This window comes from Hylobates moloch, unplaced genomic scaffold (assembly GCF_009828535.3).
Source record: "Hylobates moloch isolate HMO894 unplaced genomic scaffold, HMol_V3 SCAFFOLD_23, whole genome shotgun sequence".
NCBI lineage: Eukaryota > Metazoa > Chordata > Mammalia > Primates > Hylobatidae > Hylobates > Hylobates moloch.
In genome coordinates, this window is record NW_026652298.1 from 31,903,302 (window position 1) to 31,922,159 (window position 18,858).

The window sequence follows — 18,858 nt, forward strand, 5'->3', positions numbered from 1 at the left end:
TCATCCTGTGGCAACTGATGTGGTGCCTTATTGTCATTTTGATTTGTATTTACCTGACGGCTAATGATGTTGAGAATCTTTTCATGTACTTCTTGGAGGCTTGTGCATCTTCTTTGGATAAATGTCTATGCAGATTCTTTGAGAATTTAAAAACTGTGTTATTTGCCTTTTTATTACTGGCTTGTAAGATTTCCTTATATATTTTAGATTAAGTCCCTTATAAGATATAATTTACAAACTTTCCCTTGCATTATATGGATTGTCTTTCCCATTCCTTGATGGTATGCTTTGAAAACAGTGTAAAACTTTCATAAAGCATAATTTCTAAAGATTTAAAAACACATTTACCTGTGTTTTTAGCAAGTATATCACAGCCTAATCCAAGGTCCTAAGAATTTAAAAGTTTTATAATGGCTTATATTTAGGTTTTTGATCCATTTTCAGTTAAGTTTTGCTTATGGTGAGAGATAGGGGTCTGTTGGGAACAGGCCCCCAAATCTGGCCATAAACAGGCCCCAAAACCAGCCATAAACAAAATCTCTACAGCAGTGTGACATGCTTGTGATGGCTATGATGCCCACGCTGAAGGTTGTTCGTTTACCAGAATGAGGGCAAGGAACACCTGGCCCACCCAGGGCGGAAAACCCCTGAAGGCGTTCCAGAACCGCAAACAATAGCATGAGTGATCTGTGCCTTAAAGACATGTTCCCGCTACAGATAACTATCCACAGCCCATCCTTTTGTTTCCCGATTTAAACTATAATCTATAGAAACAATGCTTATCACTAGCTTGCTATCAATAAATATGTGGGTAAAACTCTGTTCGTGGCTCTCAGCTATGAAGGCTATCAGTCCCGATTTCCGCTTCACACTGTATATTTCTACGCGTGTGCCGGAGCGACGACTGGAGAACGTTGAACTACGCTGGAGGACACCCGAGTACTCTTAAGCAAACCCTGTGGTGAGAAGAAGGGGAGCTCGGAAGCATCAGGGTACCAATGGGACAAGTGTGGGCTCTGGTTCGTTCCACCTTGGAACCTTTTCACACTGATGATGAGAAGGAGGGTATAACGAAGTAACATAAGAGGTGACAGAGCAGGTCTGTTGGCCAGCTAAAGCTAAAGTGGCAAAGGAGGGAAAGGTTTGTCCCTACCCTTCTGCACCCCCTCATTATTTTGAAGAAAAAGAGTGGCCTGACCCTCCAGATCTTTTTCCAGAGGACAGTGGGTGAAAAGTAGATGCCCCAGTAACTGTTTGGGCAGCACCTCGAGCGACCGCTCTCACTTCTTTTGAGGCAGGAATTCAGCAAGCTAGACAAGAGGGTGATATAGAGGCTTGGCAGTTCCCTGTTAGAATACACCACCCCTATCAACAGGGAAATATCATAGCTACGTTTGAGCCTTTTCCTTTTAAAACACTTAAAAGAACTTAAGCTATTAATCAATATAGACCAGGTTCTCCTTTTATAACAGGACTATTAAAGAATGTTGCTGTCTCCAACCAGATGATGCCAGCATTACTTCTAGGTAGGTCTAGTTTAAATAAATAAATTTATTTATTTGATGGAGTCTCGCTCTGTCACCCAGGCTGGAGTACAGTGGCGCGGTCTTGGCTCGCTGCCAGCTCTGCCTCCCAGGCTCACGCCATTCTCCTGCCTCAGCCTCCTGGGTAGCTGGGACTACAGCTACCCGCCACCATGCCTGGCTAATTTTTTGTATTTTTAGTAGAGACGAAGTTTCACCATGTTAGCCAGGATAGTCTTGATCTCCTGACCTCGTGATCTGCCTGCCTTGGCCTCCCAAAGTGCTGGGATTACAGGTGTGAGCCACTGTACCTGGCGTCTAGTTTAAATTTAAAAGGAGTGCAAGTAGGCCGGGTGCAGTGGCTCACGCTTGTAATCCCAGCACTTTGGGAGGCCGAGGCAGGCGGATCACGAGGTCAGGAGATGGAGACCACCGGGAAACCCCGTCTCTACTAAAAATACAAAAAATTAGCCGGGCGTGGTGGCGGGCGCCTGTAGTCCCAGCTACTCGGAGAGGCTGAGGCAGGAGAATGGCGTGAACCCAGGAGGCGGAACTTGCAGTGAGCCGAGATCGCGTCACTGCACTCCAGCCTGGGTGACAGAGCGAGACTCCGTCTCAAAAAAAAAAATAAATAAATAAAATAAAATAAAATAAAATAAAAGGAGTGCAAGTACATACAGGAGTCATTAATTCAGATTACAATGGGGAAATTCAAATTGTTATATCTACTTCTGTTCCCTGGAAAGCAGAGCCAGGAGCGTGTATAGCACAGCTCCTGATTGTGCCGTACGTGGAAATGGGGAAAAGTGAAACTAAACGAACAAGAGGATTTGGAAGCACAAATAAACAAGGCAAAGCAGCTTATTGGGTGAATCAAATTACTGATAAACGTCCTATCTGTGAAATAACTATTCAGGGAAAGAAATTTAAAAGTCTGGTAGATACAGGAACGGACATTTCATTCATTTCTTTACAGCACTGGCTGTCCTCATGGCCAATTCAACCTGCTCAATTTAACACAGTTGAAGTTAGTAAAGCCCCTGAAGTATATCAAAGTAGTTATATCTTGCATTGTGAAGGGCCCGATGGACAACCTGGGACTATTCAACCAATTGTAACTTCTATACCTATAAATTTATGGGGGAGAGATTTATTACAACAATGAGGAGAACACGTTCTAATTCCAGAGCGGTTATACAGCCCTCAAAGTCAACATATGATGCATGAAACGGGGTATGTTCCTGGTATGGGGCTAGGAAAAAATTTGCAAAGTTTGAAGGAACCGCTTCAGGTGGAAAGACAAAGTTCCCACCAAGGTTTAGGATATCATTTTTGATGGTGGCCACTGTTAAGCCTCCAGAACCTATACCTTTAAAATGGTTAACAGATAAGCCAATTTGGATAGAACAATGGCTGCTCAGCAAGGAAAAACTGGAGGCTTTAGAGGACTTAGTTACTGAACAATTAGAAAAAGGACACATAGCTCCAACATTTTCCCCTTGGAATTCTCCAGTTTTCATAAGACAAAATCAGGTAAATGGAGAATGTTAACTGACTTAAGGGCCATTAATTCAGTTACACAACCTATGGGGGCATTGCAGCCAGGACTGCCTTCTCCTGCTATGATTCTGAAAAATTGGCCTTTAAGAGTCATAGATTTAAAAGACTTTTCTTTACTATCCCCTTAGCTGAGCAAGACTGTGAATGGCCTGCATTTACAATTCCTATGGTAAACAACCTGCAGCCTGCTAAGCATTTTCATTGGAAAGTGTTGCCACAAGGCATGTTAAACAGTCCAACAATTTGCCAGACGTATGTGGTGCAAGCAATTGAATCTACGCGTAAAAAATGTTCAGTGTTACATCATTCATTATATGGATGATATACTTTGTGCTGCCCCACTAGAGAATTATAACTCCAATCTTACAATCACTTGCAAATTTCGATTTCTTGTGCTGGTTTAATTACAGCTCCTGACAAAATTCAGACTACTACTCCTTACTCCTACTTGGGGACCTTAGTAAATGACATTACCGTCGTGCTACAGAAAGCAACCATACATATGGATCAATTGAAAACATTAAATGACTTTCAAAAATTACTAGGGGACATTAATTGGATACAACCTGCTCTACACATTCCTACCTATGCCATGAGTAATCTATTTTCTACCCTTAGAGGAGATCCTAGTCACAATAGCCCTCAGCAATTAACAAAGGAGGCTGAGGCAGAGTTACAGCTAATTGAGAAGCAAGTGCATAAGGCTCAAATAAGTAGAAAAGATCCAGAGAAGACTCTAGATTTGCTAATTTTTTCAACTCAGATTCACCTACTGGTGTTATTGTTCAAGAGCAAGATCTTGTAGAATGGCTTTTCTTCCACATACTAATTAATGGACTCTAACTCCTTATTGAGATCAAATCACTATTGTGATAGGAAATGAGAGAACTCAGATTGTTAAATTACATGGATATGATCCTGGAAAAATCATTGTCCCTCTTAAGAAGGCACAAATACAGCAAGCTTTTATAAATAGTCTTACTTGGCAAACTCACTTAGCTGACTTTGTGGATATTCTCAATAACCATTTTCCTAAAACAAAACTGTTTCAATTTTTGAAATTAACTAATTGGATTCTCCGTAAAATAACTAAATTTAAACCAACTGAAGGTGCTGAAAATGTCTTCACAGGTGGGTCTAGTAATGGTAAAGCTTCTTATTTTAGCTTGAAAGGTAAAGTTTTTCAGACGCCCTATACTGCAGCTCAAAAAGCAGAGCCTGTAGCTGTAATTGAGGTATTGAATGCTTTTGATATGCCTATTAATGTGATTTCTGATTCTTCATAGGTGGTTCATTCCACACAATTAATTGAAAATGCTCAGTTACGATTTCACACAGATGAACAACTGATTATTTTCACAACTGCCAACGGCAGTTAGGAGTAGAACGCACCCTTTTACATCATTCACATTAGGGCTCACACACCTCTTCCAGGACCTTGGACTGCAAGGAATCAAATGGCTGATCGCCTAGTTGCTACTGCAGTATCTAACGCCAGACACTTTCACAATTTAACCCATGTTAATGCCTCTGGTCTCAAACACAGGTATAGCATTACCTGGAAAGAAGCTAAAGCTATTATCCAGCGATGCCCAACTTGCCAAATGGTGCCTTCCTCATCTTTTAAAGGAGGAGTTAATCCTCGTGGATTGGAATCTAATTCTTTTTGGCAAATGGATGTCACCCATGTTCTCTCATTTGGGAGACTAGCTTATGTGCATGTATGTGTAGATACCTTTTCTCACTTTGTCTGGGCTACATGCCAATCAGGACAGTCTTCTGCCTGTGTTAAACATCACCTTTTATGGTACCTTGCGGTGACGGGCATTCCAGCATCTATTAAAACGGACAATGCCCCAGGCTATGTATACTAACCAAGCTCTAGCTACATTTTTCTCTGTATGGAATATTAAACACATTACTGGCATCCCATGTAATTCTCAAGGACAACCTATTGTGGAACGAATGAATCTCTCCCTGAAACAGCCATTGGAAAAGCAAAAGGAGGGAAATAGGGACTACAGGACATCACATATGCAACTGAATCTAGCATTACTGACTTTACATTTTTTGAGCCTGCCTAAAGGCCAGATGCTATCAGCAGCTGAACAGCATCTACAGAAACCAACTGCAAAGACAGAAGCAGAACAACTTGTTTGGTGGAGAGATGCAATAACAAAAAGTTGGGAAACAGGTAAAATAATAACTTGGGGTAGTGGCTATGCTTGTGTTTTGCCAGGACCGAATCAACAGCCAATTTGGGTGCCACTGAGACACCTAAAGCCTTACTATGAGCCAGATACTCCAGAAGAGGTTTTGGGAGGATCCCAAAGACCCACCAGTTGCAGCCATGTTGAGAGTGACACTGAGGAGGATCCCAACTGTCACGAGCAACACCTGTCAAATGCAGCCACCTACCTGGGGACAGAACAAGAAGCTGTCACAGATGGCGGAAGAAAACCTGAGGAAAGCGGGACAATGAATCACAATGAGTAATTTAATGACAGTTATGATAGCGGTGATCACCACTGCCATGAGTATTCCTTTAGCAAGGGCTGACACAGAGAACAATTACACTTATTGGGTATATTTACCTTTTCGACCACTTCTACGGCCTGTAACTTGCTGGACCCCCCAGTGGAGATATACACTAATGATAGCTCTTAGATGCTCGGTCCTACAGATAATAGAGGCCTGTCTCACCCACATGAGGAAGGAACTGTTAGGAATATTTCTTTAGGATTTGAACATTCACCTATCTGTTTGGGAAAGGCCACTAGTTGCCTACCCACTCACTATCAAACTTGGCTGGCAGTAATGCCTGGATGTAATCACTCTATGACACAGTTACACATGCTTTCTGGTCTCACTATTTACCATAATAAATCTCCTCCTATAATTGAGGCATACCACCATCAAAAACCTGTTTGTAAAGAGAACTGGACGTGGCCTGAAAAAATGAACGTACTTGTTTGGGAAGATTGCATTGCAAAACAGGCAGAGGTGCTGTGAAACGATTCCCATGGAATCATTATTGATTGGTCCCCTAAGGGGATGTTTAGCACGAATTGTACCTCTCAGTCTGCATGCCATGGCCACACTATGTTCTGTTGGTCTGAACAAAACGGTCAGATGGTAGAAATGGTAAGAAGTATGGCAAGAGTTCCTATTATCTGGAAACATGGCAGTATAGTGGCACCTCAACCTCAAATGATATGGCCAACTCTAGGAGCTAAACAAAAGGATTTGTGGAAACTATTAATGGCTCTTAATAAGATCAAAACTTGGGAAAGAATAAAAAAGCATCTACAAGGATACTCTACAAACTTGTCTTTGGATATTGCAAAACTGTAAGAACAAATATTTAAAGCATCCCAGGCACACCTGACCTTAATGCCAGGAACTGGAGTGCTTGAAGGAGCTGCAGACAGATTAGCAGCTATTAACCCATTAAAATGGATAAAAACACTTGGAGGCTCTGTGATTTCAATGATGACTGTGTTTTTAAACTGTGTTGTCTTTGTATAGTCTGCAGATGTGGATCCCGACTCCTGCGAGAAGTAGCTCACCGTGATAAAACCGCCTTTGCTTTTATTATCTTGCAAAAACAAAAAAAGGGGACATGTTGGGAACAGGCCCCCAAATCTGGCCATAAACAGGCCCCAAAACTGGCCATAAACAGAATCTCTGCAGCAGTGTGACATGCTTGTGAGAGCTATGACGCCCACGCTGAAGGTTGTTGGTTTACCAGAATGAGGGCAAGGAATACCTGACCACCTGGGGTGGAAAACTGCTTAAGGCGTTCCTGAACCACAAACAATAGCATGAGTGATCTGTGCCTTAAGGACATATTCTGCTGCAGATAACTAGCTAGAGCCCATCCCTTTGTTTCCCATTTTAGTTAATCCATATTCTATAGAAACAACGCTTACCACTGGCTTGCTGTCAATAAATATGTGGGTAGAACTCTGCTTGTGGCTCTCAGCTTTGAAGGCTGTCAGCCTTGATTCCCACTCTGCACTCTATATTTGTGTGTGTGTCTTTAATTCCTCTAGTGCCACTAGGTTACGGTCTCCACAACCGATGTGGGCATCCAATTGTTCCAGCGCAATTTTAAAACACCATTACTTACCTTTTTATGACACCCTTATAAAAAACAAATTGACTTTAAATGAGAAGGTGTATTTCTGGGTTCACGATTCTATTCGATTTGTGTGTAGGTCTGTACCACATTATCTTGATTACTGTCATTTGTGAGAAGTTTGGAATTCAGGATATGTAAGTCCTCCAACTTTGTCATTCTTGGGGAAGACTGTTTTGGCTATTGTGGTCCCTTGAATTTCCACATGAATTTTAGGATCAGATTATCAATTTCTGTCTAGTATGAGTGTGGTGTTGTTCCCTACCACTATTGTTCAGCTGTCTCTCTTTAACTATAGTAATATTTAATGAATCTGGGTGGTCCAGTGTCCAGTGCATGCATATTTAGGATTGTTATATCCTCTTGTTGAACTGATCCCTTTATCATTAAATAATGATCGTTTGTCTTTCTTTACTGCTTTTGATTTAAAGCTAATTGTATGTGAGATATGTATAGCTGCTCCTGCTCAATTTTGGTTTCCATTGCACAGTATATCTTCTTCTACCCCTTCAACTTGAGTCTAAATGTGTCTTCCCATGTAAGATGTTTCTCATAAGCAGCATATATGTAGTTGATGGGTTTTGAAAATCCGTCCCATCAATCTCTCTTTTCAGTGGAGCTTTTCATCCATTCAGATTCAATGTTAATATGAGAGGTTTTGATCCTGTCACATTATCGATTATTACCTAGTTGTTGTATAAATTCTTTCCTTGTTTTCCTCGTCTTTGTGGTATAATGGAATTACATTGTGTTGCCATTTGATTCCTTTCTCTTCTTCCTTTATGTGATTGTTTTATATGACCTCTCATTCTTATACTTTCATGAGGCTTCATTTCCAGTTTTAATTTGTAACTTCTGTGGGTACGTAAGATACTTTGATACGGAAATGTAATGTGTAATAATCACATTGGTAAATAGGGTATCTATCCCCTGAAGCATTTATCCTTTGTGTTACAAACAATCCAATTATAGTCTTAGTTATTTTTAAATGCACAACTAAATTATTGATGACTACAGTCACCCAGTTGTGCAATTAAATACTAGGTTACTAGGTCTTAATTCATTCTAACTACTTTTTTTTTTTTTTTTTTTTTGAGACAGAGTCTTGCTCTGTTGCCCAAGCTGGAGTGCAATGGTGTGATCTTGGCTCACTACAACCTCTGCCTACTGGGTTCATGTGATTCTGCTGCCTCAGCCTCCTGAGTAGCTGGGATTACAGGTGCCCATCACTACCACAACAGGCTAACTTTTGTATTTTTTAGTAGAGAGGCAGTTTCACCATGTTGGCCAGGCTGGTCTTGAACTCCTGGCTTCAGGTGATCCACCTGCCTTGGCCTCCCAAAGTGCTAGGATCACAGGTGTAAGCCACTGTGTCTGGCCCATTCTAACTAATTTTTATACCCATTAACCATCCTCACCTTCTTCCCCAACACAAAATACCTTTCCCAGCCTATGGTAACCATCCTTCTATTCTCACCATAAATTCAAATGTTTTAATTTTTAGCTCCCACAAATAAGTGAGAACGTAAGTGTGTCTTTCTGTGCCTGGCTTATTTCACTGAAGATAATGACCTCTAGATCCATCCACGTTGTTGCAAATGACAGATCTCATTCTTTTTCATGGTTGAATGGTATTCTATTGTGTATATGTACCACATTTTCTTTATCCATTTATCTGCTGATGAGCACTTAGGTTGTTTCCAAATCTTGGCTATTGTGAACAGTGCTGCAATAAACATCAAATTGCAGATATTCCTTTGATATACTGATTTCCTTTCATTTGGGTATATATTCAGCAGCGGGATTTCTGGATTGCATGGTAGCTCTATTTTTAGTTTTTTAAGGGACCTCCAAACTGGTCTCCATACTAGTTGTACAAATTTACATCCCGGTCAACAATGTACAAGGATTCCCTTTCTACACATCCTCACCAGCATTTCATATTACCTGTCTTTTGAATAAAAGCTATTTTAAATGAGGTGTGATATCTCACTGTAGCTTTGATTTGCATTTTGTTGATGATCAACGATGTTAGGCAGCTATTCACATGCCTGTTTTCCATTTGTTATCTCTCCTTTTGAGAAATGTCTACTCAGGTGTTACCACTGTATAATTGGATTACTAGGTTCTTTCCTACAGAGTTGTATGAGCTTCTTAAATTCTGGTTATTAATGCCATGTCAAACATGTAGTTTACAAATATTTTCTCCCATTCTGTGCCTTGTCTCTTTACTTTGTAGACTGTTTCCTTTGCTGTGCAGAAGCTTAACTTGAAGTGATCCAATTTGTCCATTTTTCATTTGGTTACCAATGCTTAAGAAAATTCTTTTGCCCAGAACAATGTCCTAAACAGTTTCCCCAATGATTTCTTCTAGTAGTTTCAGTTGGGGGTCTTAGATTTAAGTAATCCATTTTGCCTTTTTATATACAGTGAGAGATAACAGATCTAATTTCATTCTTCTGTATGTGAATATCCAGTTTTCCCAGCACCATTTATTGAAGAGACTGTCTTCTCGCAAATGTTTGTTCTTGACATCTTTGTCAAACGTGAGCTCACCCACTGTAGGTATATGGATTTGTTTCTGGGATATCTATTCTGTTCTACTGTTTGGTCTGTTTTTATGCTAGTACCATGCTGTTTTGGTTACTATAGCTCTGCAGTATAACTTCAAGTAAGGTAATGTGATTCCTTCAGTTTTCTTCTTTTTGTTCAGAATAGTGTTGGCTATTCTCACTCTTCTGTGGTTCCACACTAATTTTAGGATTGTTTTCTCTATTTCTGTGAAGAATGTCATCGATGCTTTGATAGGGACTGCACTGAATCTGCAGACTGCTTTAAGTAGTATGAATATTTTAACAATATCGATTTTTCTAATCCATAAACAGGAAATATCTTTCAATTTTTGTGTCCTCTTCAATTTCTTTCATCAGTGTTTTACAGTCTTCATTGTAGGTATCTTTCACATCTTCAGTTAGTTACTAGGTATTTAATTTTAAAGAGAGGTAACAATCACTACAGCTCGGCTCTCAGAAAGCCACATTCCTAGGAAAAAGGGAAGAGTACTACATCGAGGGAATATCCTGTGGGACAAAAGAATCTGAACAACAGTATTGACCCCTAAAGCTTTCCTCTGACAGAGCCTACCCAAATGGGAAGGAACCAGAAAACCAACTCTGGTAATATGACAAAACAAGGTTCCTTAACATCCCCCCCATCAACACACACACACACACACACACACACACACACACAATCACACTAGCTCACCAGCAGTGGATCCAAACCAAGAAGAAATCCCTGAATTACCTGAAAAAGAATTCAGACGGTCAGTTATTAAGCTAATCAAGGAGGCACCAGAGAAAAGTGAAGCCCAATTTAAGGAAATCAAAAAAATCATACAAGAAATAAGGGGAGAAATCTTCAGTGAAATAGCATAAATAAAAAACAATCAAAACTTCAGGAAATAATGGACACATTTATAGAAATGCAAAATGCTCTGGAAAGTCTCAGCAACAGAATTGAACAAGCAGAAGAAAACTTTAGAGCTTGAAGACAAGGTTTTTGAATTAACCCAATCCAACAAAGACAAAGAAAAAAGAATAAGAAAATATGAACAAAGCCTCCAAGAAGTCTGAGATTCTGTTAAACAACCAAACCTAAGAATAATCAGCATTCCTGAGGAAGAAGAGAAAGCTAAAAGTTTAGAAAACATATCTGGGAGAATAATCAAGGAAAACTTCCCAGGCCTTGTTAAAAACCTATATATCCAAATACAATAAACTCAAAGAACACCTGGGAAATTCATCACAAAAAGAGCATCACCTAGGCACACTGGCATCAGATTATCTAAAGGTGAGATGAAGGAAAGAATCTTATGAGCTGTAAGGCAAAAGCACCAGATAATCTATAAAGGAAAACCTATCTTATGTAAGGAAAAGCTATCTTATGTAATCTATAAAGGAAAACCTATCTTATGTAAGGTATGTAAGGCAAAAGCACCAGGTAATCTATAAATGAAAACCTATCAGATAAACAGCAGATTTCTCGGCAAACCCTTCTAGCTTGAAGGATTTGGGGCCCTATCTTCAGCCTCCTTAACAAAACAATTATCAGCTAAGAGTTTTGTATCCAGCAAAACTAAGCTTCATAAATTAAGGAAACATACAGTCTTTTTCAGACAAACAAATGATGAGTGAATTCATCACTACCAAGCTAACACTGTAAAAACTGCTATAAGGAGCTCTAAATCTTGAAACATATCTTGGAAACACATCAAAACAGAACCTCTTTAAAGCATAAATCTCACAGGACCTGTAAAGCAAAAATACAATAAACAAAACAAAAAACCAAGGTATAAAGGCAACAAACAGCATGATGAACAGAATAGTACCTCATAACTAAACACTAACTGTATTAGTCAATTTTCATGCTGCTGATAAAGACATACCTGAGACTGAGAAGAAAAAGAGGTTTAATTGGACTTACAATTCCACATGGCTGGGGATGTCTCAGAACCACGGTGGGAGGTGAAATGCACTTCTGACATGGAGGTGGCAAGAGAAAAATGAGGAAGCAGCAAAAGCGGAAACCCCTGATAAACCCATCAGATCTCATGAGACTTATTCACTATCATGAGAACAGCATGGGAAAGACTGGCCCCCATGTTTCAATTACCTCCCCCTGGGTCCCTCCCACAACACATGGGAATTCTGGGAGATACAATTCAAGTTGAGATTTTAGTACGGACACAGCCAAACCATATCATTAACATTAAATGTAAATGGCCTAAATGCTCCACTTAAAAGACACGGATTTGCAGAATGGATGAGAATTCACAAACCAACTATCTCCTGCTTTGAAGAGACTCATCTAACACATAAGGGCTCACATAAGCTTAGGGTAAAGGGGTGGAAAAAGATATTCTATGCAAATGAATATCAAAAGCGAGCAGGAGTAGCTATTCTTATATCAGATAAAACAAACTTTAAAGCAACAGCACTTAAAAAAGACAAAGAGGGACATTATATAATGATAAAAAGCATTATCCAACAGAAAAATATCACAATCCTAAATATATAAGTACCTAACACTGGAGTTCCCAAACTGATAAAACAATTACTACTAAACTTAAGAAATGAGATAGACAGCAACACAGTAATAGGAAGGGACTTCAACTCCACTGACAGTACTAGACAGGTCATTAAGACAGAAAGTCAACAAAGAAACAATGGATTTAAACTATACCCTGAAACAAATGGACTCAACAGATATTTACAGAACATTCTACCCAACAACTGCAGAATATACAATCTATTCATTACACATGGAACTTTCTCCAAGGTAGACCATATGACAGGCTACAAAACAAGCCTCAATAAATTTAATAAAACTGAAATTATATCAAGCACTCTCTCAGACCATAGTGGAAAAAAACTGGAAATCAACTCCAAAAGGATCCTTCAAAACCAGGCAAACACATAGAAATTAAATAACCTGCTCCTGAATGATCACTGGGTCAACAATGGAATCAAGATGGAAATTAAAAAGTTCTTCAAACTGAATGACAATAGAGATACAACCTATAAAACTTCTGAGATATAGCAAAGGCGGTACTAGGAGGAAAGTTCATGGCCCTAAATGCCTAAATCAAAAAGTCTGAAAGAGCACAAACAGACAATCTAAGGTCACATCTCAAGGAACTAGAGAAACAAGAACAAACCAAACCCAAACACAGCACAAGAAAGAATATAACTAAGATCAGAGCAGAGCTAAATGAAATTGAAACAAAAAAAAAGTACAAAAGATAAATGAGATGAGTTAATGGGTGCAGCAAACCAATATGTCACATGTATACCTATGTAACAAACCTGTAGGTTGTGCACATGTACCCTAGAACTTAAAAGGATAATAATAAAAACAAACAACCAAAAAAAAAAGATAAATGAAACAAAAAGCTGGTTATTTGTAAAGGTTAATAAAATTAATAGAAAAAGAAAAGCTGAGGAAAAAAAAACCAAATAAGCTCAATTAGAAACAAAATGGGAGATATTACAACTGACACCACAGAGATATAAAAGATCATTCAAGGCTAATTCAACACCTTTACGCATATAAACTAGAAAACCTAGAGGAGATGGATAAATTCCCAGAAAGATACAACCCTCCTAGCTTAAATCAGGAAGAAGCAGATACCCTGAAAGACCAGTAACATGCAGTGAGATTGACACGGCAATTAAAAAATTGCCAACATAGGCCAGGCGCAGTGGCTCACACCTGTAATCCCAGCACTTTGAGAGTCCAAGGTGGGTGGATCACCAGAGGTCAGGAGTTCAAACCAGCCTGGCCAACATGGTGAAACCACATCTCTACTAAAAATATAAAATTAGCCGGGAATGGTGGCATGCGCCTGTAATCCCAGCTACTTTGGAGGCTGAGGCAGGAGAATTGCTTGAGCCAAGACTGTGCCACTACACTCCAGCCTGGGCGACACACCCAGACTCTGTCTCAAAAAAACAAAACAAAACAACAACAACAACAAAAAAAAAAAAAAAAACCAAAAAAAAAAAAAAAAAAGGCCCAGTACCAGACAGATTCACAGCTGAATCATACCAGGCATTCAAAGAAAAATTGGTACCAATCCTGACTCTATTCCAAAAGATAGAGACAGAGGGAATCCTCCCTAAATCATTCTATGAAGCCAGTGTCACCCTAATACAAAAACCAGCAAAGGACATAATCAAAACAGGAAACTACAGAACAATATCCCTGATGAACATAGATGCAAAAATCCTTAACAAAATCCTTAACTAGCTAACTGAATCCAACAACATAACAAAAAGATAACCCACCATGATCAAGTGGGTTTCATACCAGAAATGCAGGGGTGGTTTCACATATGCAATTCAATAAATGTGATACACCACATAACAAGAATTAAAAACAAAAATTACACAATTATCTCCAAATAAACACAGAAAAAGGATTCAACAAAATCCAGCATCCCTTTATGATTAAAACGTTCAGCAAAGTTGGCATACAGAGGACATACCTCAATGTAATAAAAGCCATCTATGACAAATCCACAGCCAACATAATACTAAATGGGGAAACGTTGAAAGCATTCCCTCTGAGAAATGAAACAAGACAAGGATGCCTACTCTCACCACTTCTCTTCCTAGCCAGAGCAATCAGACAAGAGAAAGAAATAAAGGGCATCCAAATTGATAAAGAGGAAGTCAAACTGTCACTGTGTGCTGATGATGTGACTGTATACCTAGAAAACCCTAAAGAGTCCTCCAAAAAGCTCCCAAACTAACAAAAGAACTCAGCAAAGTTTCTGGATACAAAATTACTGTACACAAATCAGTAGCTCTCCTATACACCAGCAGCAACCAAGCTGAGAAACAAATCCAGAACTCAATGCCTTTTACAATAGCTGGGGGAAAAAAAAAAAAAAACAAAAACGAAACAAACAAAAAAAAAACAACTTAGGAATATACCTAACCAAGGAGTCAAAAGACCTCTACAAGGAAAGCTACAAAACACTGCTGAAATAAATCATAGATGACACAAACAAATGGAAACACATCCCCTGCTCATGGATGGGTAGAGACAATACTGTGAAAATGACCACACTGCCAAGGGCAATCTAAAAATTCAATGCAATTCCCATCAAAATACCACCATCTTCTTCACAAAACTAGAAAAAAGAATCCTAAATTCATATGGAACCAAAAAAGAGCCTGTATAGCCAAAGCAAGACTAAGCAAAAAGAACATATCTGGAGGCATCACATTACCTGATTTCAAACTACATTATAAGGCCATAGTCACCAAAAACAGCATGCTACTGGTATAAAAATAGGCATAAAGACCAATGGAACAGGATAGAGAACTGAGAAAATCAAATACTTACAGTCAACTGAGCTTTGACACAGCAAACAAAAACAAAGTGGGGAAAGGGCACTCTATTCAACAAATGGTGTTGGGATAACTGGCAAGCCACATCTCTCAACTTAGACAAAAATCAACTCAAGATGAATCAAGGAGGCCGGGCGCGTTGGCTCACGCCTGTAATCCCAGCACTTTGGGAGGCCCAGGCAGGCGGACCACGAGGTCAGGAGATCAAGATCATCGTGGCTAACACTGTGAAACCCTATTAAAAATACAAAAAATTAGCTGGGCGTGGTTGCAGGTGCCTGTAGTCCCAGCTACTCAGGAGGCTGAGGCAGGAGAATGGTGTGAACCTGGGAGGCGGAGCTTGCAGTGAGCGGAGATCATGCCACTGCACTCCAGCCTGGGCAACAGAGCAAGCCTCCGTCTCGATTAAAAAAAAAAAAAAAAAGATGGATCAAGGATTTAAATCTAAGACCTGAAACTATAAAAATTCTAGAAGATAACATCAGAAAAACCCTTCTAGATGTAAGATATAATAAATTCCTTTTCAAAGGTTTAGCTTGTTAACTTCCTTATTCTTTGTTCTCAAAGTCAACTTTCTTGTTCTCCATGCCTCCTTGCCCCTAATTACTGTAAACAACCTTCCTATCAGCTCTAATCAATAACTCACATCTGTTCCCTTGGTTGCTCACTCTGTACCCATTCCACCCTTTGAAACCACATGTCCCACCACTGTAACTCACATCCCCCTTCCCTTCCTTATTTGGGAAAATACCCACAAATAGCCAATCAGGTCAACTTAGAATGTGCAGTCTGACCTGCCTACCCCTCACCCGTGGGAGATGGATACAGATGTAGGGGAACAAGAATAAAAACCCTTTCCCTCCTTTGTTCAGTGTGCTCTTGTGATTATGATTGACACCAGCAGCACCCTTCTGCAGAAGTAAATTGCCTTGCTGGGAAAACTTTTGCCTGAGTGCTGGTTTCACTTTGTGACACCGAGCATTTATCTCCAACATAGACATTGACTTAGGCAAGGATTTCATGAACAAAAACCCAAAAGCAAATGCAACAAAAACAAAGATGTATAGGCAGGACTTAATTAAATTAAAGAGCTTCTGCACAGAAAAAGGAAGAGTCAGCAGAGTAAACAGATAACCCACAGAGTGGGAGAAAATCTTTATAACCTATACATCCAACAAAGGACTAATATGTAGAATCTACAAGGCACTCAAACAAATTAGCAAGAAAAAAAACAAATAATCCCATCAAAAAGTGGGCTACCGAAATGAACGGGCAATTCTCAAAAGAAGATATACAAATGGCCAACAAACATATGAAAAAATGCTCATCACCACTAATGATTAGGGAAATGCAAATCAAAACCACAGTGCAATACCACCTTACTCCTGCAAGAATGGCCATAATCAAAAAGTCAAAAAATAATAGATGTTGGTGTGGATGTGGTGTAAATGGAACACTTCTATGCTGCTGGTGGGAATGTAAACTAGTACAACCATCATGGAAAACAGTGTGGCAACTCCTTAAAGAACTAAAAGTAGAACTACCATTTGACCCGGCAATCCCACTATTGGGTATCCACCTAGAGGAAAAGTAGTCATTATACAAAAAAGATACTTGCAAAGGCGTATTTATAGCAGCACAATTCACAATTGCAGAAATATGGAACCAGCCCAAATGCCCATTAATCAACAAGTGCATAAAGAAATTGTGGTATAAGCTGGGCATGGTGGCTCACACCTGTAATCCCAGCACTTTGGGAGGCCAAGGCAGGTGGATCACGAGGTCAGGAAATCAAGATCAACATGGCCAACATGGTGAAACCCCACCTCTACTAAAAATACAAAAATTAGCTGGGCACGGTGGCACATGCCTGTAGTCCCACCTACTTGGGAGGCTGAGGCTGGAGAATCGCTTGAACCCAGGAGGCAGAGGTTGCAGTGAGCCAAGATCGTGCCACTGCACTCCAGCCTGGTGACAGAGCGAGACTCTGTCTAGAAAGAGACAGAGACAGAGAGAGACAGAGAGAAAAGAAAAGAAAGAAGTAACTCAAGAGTAGAAAACCAAACAGTGGATGTTCTCACTCACAAGTGGGAGCTAAGCTATGAGAATGTAAAGGCATAAGTGATACAGTGAACTATGGGGACTCAGGGGAAAGGGCGATGAGGGATAAAAGACCACAAACTGGGTTCAGTGTACAGTGCTCGGGTGATGGGTACACCAAAATCTCACAAATCACCACTGAAGAACTTATGTAACCAAGTAACACCTGTTGCTGCATAATCTACAGAAATAAAAAATTTTAAAATAATCTTATTTGTCAATATTATAAACGAGACTATTTTGATTTCCTTTACATATCATTCACTGTTAGCATATAGAAATGTTACTAAATTTTGTATGGTGATTTTGTATACTGCAACTTTACTCAATTTATCAGTATTACTAGTTTTGGTGGATTGTTTAGGAGTTTCCAAATATAAGATCTTATCATCTGTAAATAAGGACAATTTGACTTCTTCCTTCCCAATTTGCATGCCCCTTATTTCTCCTGATTCACCTAGCTAGGACTTCTAGTACTATGATCAGTAACTGTGGTGAAAACGGGCAGCCTTGTTGTGTTCCAGATCTCAAACCAAAGGTTTGTAGTTTTTTTGTAGTTTTTCCCCATTCAGTATGATACTAACTGTGGTCTGTCATATATGGCTTTTATTATGTTGAGATACATTCCTTCTATACCCAGTTTCTTGGGTTATCATATAGGGAAGTTGAACATTATCAAATGCATTTTCAGCATCAAATGAAATGACCATATTTTTGTCCTTCATTTTGTTGATATAATGTATCACATTGATAGCTAGCACATGTTGAAGCCAGGTGAAATCCTACTTAGTCATGATTAAAAATCTTTTTCATGCATTGTTAAATTTAGTTTTCTACCATTTTGCTGATTTTTACATCAATACTCATCAGAGACATTGGTCTGTAGTTCTATTTATTTTTATGTGTTTTTGTCTGGTTTTGGTATAGGGTAACCTCATGGAATGAGTTTTTAAGTATTCCCTCCTCATCTATTTTTCAAAATGATTTCAGTAGGATTGGTATTACTTCTTCAAATATTCAGTAGAATTCAGCAGTGAAGCAATTGGGGTGCAGGCTTTTCTTTGCTGGGCAATGTTTTATTATGGCTTTTATGTCATTACTTGTTACTGGTCTGTTCAGGTTTTGGATTTCTTAATGTTTCAATCTTCGTAGGTTGTATGTGCCTAGGAATGTATCCATTTCCTCTAGGTTTTCCAATTTATTGGCCTATAGTTGCTCATAGTAGCCACAAATGATGCTTTGAATTTCTGAGGTATTCTTTTTGCTAGTCTGCATAAATGTTTGCTTTATATTTAAAAAAACTAACTTTTCATTTCATTGATCTTTTGTTTCTTCTGCAATGATCTTTATTACTTCTTTTCTTTCACTACTTTTGTGTTTGGTTTGCTCTTGCTTTTCTACTTCATTAAGATGCATCAATAGGTTAATTATTTTAAGTTGGCTGGGCACAGTGGTTCAGGCCTGTAATTCCAGCACTTTGGAAGGCCGAGGCAAGTGGACAGCTTGAGCCCAGGAGATCAAGACCAGCCCAAGCAAGATGGGAAAACCCCATCCCTAGAAAATATAAAAAATTAGTCAAGGGTGGTGGTGCACGCCTGTAGTCCCAGCTACTCGA

At 39.4% G+C, this 18,858-nt stretch overlaps 1 protein-coding gene across 12 annotated transcripts in view; it reads right to left on the reverse strand.

Moving 5' to 3' along the window:
• The window catches only part of ATF7IP2 (activating transcription factor 7 interacting protein 2), a 130,743-nt gene that overhangs the window by 54,755 nt on the left and 57,130 nt on the right, over positions 1 to 18,858 (reverse strand). Inside the window, exons 1-2 of one of the 12 annotated variants that reach the window (XM_058433956.1) lie at positions 10,492 to 10,532; positions 5,502 to 5,544 (exon numbers count right to left, since the gene is read on the reverse strand). The exons of 8 other annotated variants lie outside the window; for them this stretch is intronic. The gene's annotated coding sequence lies outside the window, so the exon portion shown is untranslated. Of the gene's footprint in view, positions 1 to 5,422; positions 5,446 to 5,501; positions 5,638 to 10,491; positions 10,533 to 18,858 lie in introns of those variants that run through there. 3 more of the 12 variants (XM_058433949.1, XM_032144860.2, XM_058433955.1) reach the window with 3 other exon arrangements.